Below are 5,011 nucleotides of genomic sequence, written 5' to 3' on the forward strand. Positions count from 1 at the left end.
GCCCATGGCGGCCGGAATCGACATCGGAGCGCGACGGCCGTGGCGAAGAAAGGGCGACCGTGGCGTCAGCACAGGGCGTGGTGGGTCGATTGCTTGCAGGGGGTGGTAGAGGTCGACGAGGCGCGTCTGATGGTGGCCTTGGGACGGCGAGGGGTGGCCGGAGTCGACCGGGCGGTGGCGGCGGGTACACGGGCAAAACCCCCTCCGTTTGGTTGCTTGCGGAGAGAAGAAGGTGGTTGGGAGAGAGGCGTGCACAAGGGGAAAGAAAGGGAGCGGGTGAGATTGGGGTTGCGTGGAGGAGCGGCCTCCACGTCCGCAGATAAAGCGAGAGACGGGGGTTTCACGCGAGGGAGGAGGGGAGGACCACGGTAGATGGAAAGGAGGCACGCAGTACGCGTGAGGGAAGAAGACGACACGGGAGGAGGAGATATTTCTCCTCGAAGCGGTACGGTGGCTGGGTCGGGCCGAGAAGGAAGAGGTGGTTCGGGCCTGACTTGGTGTTGGGTGCCCGGTGGAAGAAATGAGAGAGAGAGAGAGAGAGAGAGAGAGGGGAAAACGGGGGCCAAGGAAAGAGAGGCCCAGGGAGAGAGGAAGAGAGCCCACGGGGATTTGGTTTTATTTTCTGTTTTTATTTTAAACCATTTTGAATTCAAAGACATTTCAATTTGAATTTGAACCAGGGGTGTGAGTGATACTAAAAATAGATTTCAAAATATATAGTTTATTTGTAACCCAAAACAAAACACAATTTTATATCCAAAATTTCTTTGTTGGAAAGGCTTAATTACAAAATAAGAAATATGAGACAGATATAGATTTGGGTTTTATTATTATTGGAAAAAGATAAGAAAGAAAGGGGTTTTTAAAATAAACATATGAGAGGGAAAACAACAAGCTAGGGTTTAGAAAATAATTTTATTTGTTGAAAACATGGTGGATGTGATGCATATGCCATGATGATGCATAAAAGAAAAAGAACAAGCAATATCTATATGGGGTCCTACCCGGGGCCGTTACAATCGACACCACTAACAAGGAACCTCGCCCCGAGGTTCCACCTCAAGGTACGGGGGAGAGAGGTGAACTATCGGGTCTTCAGGCGACGTGATGATCTCCTCGACACCACTAACAAGAAGTCTTCCTCCAGCTTGGGTGGTCGACACCACCAACAAGAAGTCGTTGTTCCGATGGCGATGATGACTCCGGAAAAACAAAGGAATGAGTAACAGTCACACGGATCCACCAATTCAGGTAACAAGGGCGAATAGTAAGAGTAGTCGGTATGGTCGCGACTCCATCCCGCACTCAAAGTATTACTCTGTACATGAATAAGAGAATCACGCAACCAACTCCAGGAATACAGATTGACGATCTTGGTAAACAGCGGCATCGAAGGTTCATGAGGTCAAAAACACAAGGGATAGAGGAAGGATCACATAACCCGAGATGGCGTCAACAAAGAAGACAAAGATTAGCCGTCGGTGATGTTCTTCTGTCAGAAATCTTCAGAGATCGGTCCTATTAGGTGAAAGGCATAGATCGTCCAACCCTCGTAGAGACGTAAGACTCAGAAAACTCAGATAAGAGAGAAGACTCAAAACTCGCATAGGAGATAAGAAAGAATATAGGTAAGAAGAAAAATCGGAGCTAATCAGAACTATCCAACGAGTTTTAGAAAATAGTTTCGACTTTCTAAACTCAACGACCGTTGGCAAGGTTATCCTAAAGGCTGGACTAGTGGGGTACCGTCAACCTGAGGCTCTGATACCAACTTGTGACGCCCCGGAACCGGTACCATGAGGATTCCAGCGATTCCGCCGAAATCCGCACGATATCGATTCTGAGACGCCCTCCGACACGACGTGCGCGACGAATCACACACGTGGTGCCAGAGGAATTAACACGAGCGGTAACATTACAACAGGATTACAATAGAGCCCACAAGATACATATATTACAACAACGACTCCAACGAGTCAAGACACAAATATACAATACAAAGATCCAAATCATACAGAAGAACGAATACGTCCGAGTACGGACAAGATACAAATTGGACTAAGAGTCCTGAAGATAACCAGTGGCGTCCATAACCCTGCCCAGGCCAAGCCAGAAGGGTAACCTTGCTAACGTCGCCATCTTGTACCTATCGAAGTCGGGCCATCGGTTGCCGACAAGAGGGAGGAAGCAAAAGAGAAAGGGAAAAGGCGAGAGTAAGTACCAAGGAACGAACTCCGGCACATACTTAGCGGGACTTAGAAATGGCTATGCTCGCCGAGCGAGTATATATATATATCGCCTGGGGCTATATGGTAGGTTTAGCGGCAGCAAAACTATAACCAATAGAGACACGCTACAACATCCGTCTACTCAGAGGAGATAAGAGAGCGCATAAGGTAACGAGATAAATACTACACAAACATAACCTGACCAAATACACATATCCCCTTCAACAATTGCGAAGAGGCAATGTAAAAGGCACTCAACGGTGGACAAGTTTTATTAGGTATCGGTTGTAGTAATGCTATATTACTACGCAAGTTATTAACAGATTATTAGCAATAAGATAACGGTGTAAGTTGTTCTATGATCAAGCTATACAATTCCAAGTCGTCCATAACCGCGGACACGGCTTATCGATAAGATGTACACCTGCGGGGGTTGCCCAAATGTAACCATACGCATGCTCGACCCACTTACGACGGGTGGATGTCTCACAACAAGACCGTTCCCAGTTCAACAAGAAAGTCTAGGGGGCCACCCAACTAAGCTACCCGTGACGAAGTCCGGCCGTACTCCGAAGCGGACTCAGAGGTTTGCGCCGGCGGCTAGGCGTGCAAACCACACGCTTCGCTAAACGTCCCGCAAGGTACGGTACGGAATATAAACACCCGAAGGCAACAGGAAGTAAACACCCGAAGGCAACAGTAAGTAAAGCATGGCATACATGGCATAGGCAAATAAAACCAAGGTTGTGGCCCCCTTTTTAACTGACTTGAGAAAAGGTAATGGGTAAGGGGGGGTCCCAATAATCGTCCCCACGCATGGGTAGAGCGCTCAATCTCGGAACAGATAACAAGAACTCGGGTCTTAGGGACATTAGCGAGTCAAAGTTCCGATGCTTTCGCAAAGGGGCTCACAGATGCCTCTGCTTACAATTTTAGTTGTTAACATTTAAATAGAGCATGTGTATCTCCAACAACTGATATAGCATGTGATAACCTCCCAACAACCCAACATATCCCGATAACAGATCGAGATAAACAACAGAGCCTAAACACGCCTACGACTCGCAAGGCTCAAACATCAAGCAACGGCTATGGTTAAGGAATGATACATATAGGATTATTATGGTAAACAAGTGGAATAGGACACGTGACTCGATAAAGAATCGCAACATAAGGATAGCAGTGCGAGGGAGAGAGTAAAGTAGGTGAAGAGAGAGGGCTCGCCTGTGAAAAGCTGCGAAGAACTTGACGGAGAACTCGTCGTATCTCACATCACCACTTCGTGATCCTATCCGAGAAGAAGCAAATGCTGGAACACACAACGGATGCAAGTCTTACTACTACGGCAGAAGAATCGGCATGCTCATGATATGGTATGCATGCATGACATGGCAAACATGATGCGGCGATGCAACTTATATCCAATTTAAACGGATTCGAATTCCGACAAACAATTAAGGTTGGAGTTGCATTTTCTACCGAAAAATTTAAGGGTGGATTAGCATGGCATAGCATGGCAAGGGTGAGCTACTTCAATATTAAGCGGAGCGAGGAATCCCTAGTTGGAAATACCAAAATACTCCGCATATTATGTAAGGTGAATATGCACGACTATCAACGAGCGACATGATGCAAGATGCAAACAGGCATATGGATGGCATATTCATGTTTAATGCATTTTTCTGATCAAAATTCATATATAACACTTTTTATTTGGAGTTACCAATTAAAAGTTATTAACAGATTAGTTTTTAGTTAATTAAAATAGAAAAACAGATTTGTTTTATTAGGAAAAGGACCCGAAAACAAAAACTGTCCGGGGGGAGGACTGCGGGTTGTTTTACAAAGGTGAAGGGGGGTTTTCAAGAAATCATCCGCGACAGGGACTGCGGGTTTAGGAAATAAAACTTGCAGGGGCCTCTTTGCAAACTGGAGTTGGATCGCGGATGCGGGAACGGTTTCTCACCAGCGTGGGGCTAGCCCGAGGCGCTGACGTGTGGGACCAGAGGCAATGACGGGGCGGACGACGTGGCTGCCACGCTGGCAAACCATGCGTGCACGCCCGCCAGGCGTTCGACGCCGCTCGCGTTCCCGCGGGGCGCGGTCACCGCGGCAGACGAGCACAGCGCGGGCGTTGCAGAGGCTCCCAGGCCACGCGGTTCGGCGCAGGTGACGCGCCTTGACGGCGCGGACGAGGAGGTGGCGGCGCCGCCAAGAGATGGCTGCCGGAGGGCGGCGGCGGTGAGGACCTGCGGCGGAAGGAGGCCGGCACGAGGTGAAGAGGAGGTTTCCCGGAAGCAAATCGAGGGGAGAGAAGGTCCAGGAGGTGCGCCTGCTTACCCTAAGGCTCGAGGAGCCAGCGGTAGAGGCGGAGGATGCCCATGGCGGCCGGAATCGGCATCGGAGCGCGACGGCCGTGGCGAAGAAAGGGCGACCGTGGCGTCGGCACGGGGCGTGGTGGGTCGATTGCTTGCGGGGGTGGTAGAGGTCGACGAGGCGCGTCTGATGGTGGCCTTGGGACGGCGAGGGGTGGCCGGAGTCGACCGGGCGGTGGCGGCGGGTACACGGGCAAAACCCCCTCCGTTTGGTTGCTTGCAGAGAAATAAGGTGGTTGGGAGAGAGGCGTGCACAAGGGGAAAGAAAGGGAGCGGGTGAGATTGGGGTTGCGTGGAGGAGCGGCCTCCACGTCCGCAGAGATAAGCAGAGACGGGGGTTTCACGCGAGGGAGGAGGGGAGGACCACGGTAGATGGAAAGGAGGCACGCGATGACGCGTGAGGGAAGA

Source organism: Lolium rigidum, chromosome 2, assembly GCF_022539505.1.
Source record: "Lolium rigidum isolate FL_2022 chromosome 2, APGP_CSIRO_Lrig_0.1, whole genome shotgun sequence".
NCBI lineage: Eukaryota > Viridiplantae > Streptophyta > Magnoliopsida > Poales > Poaceae > Lolium > Lolium rigidum.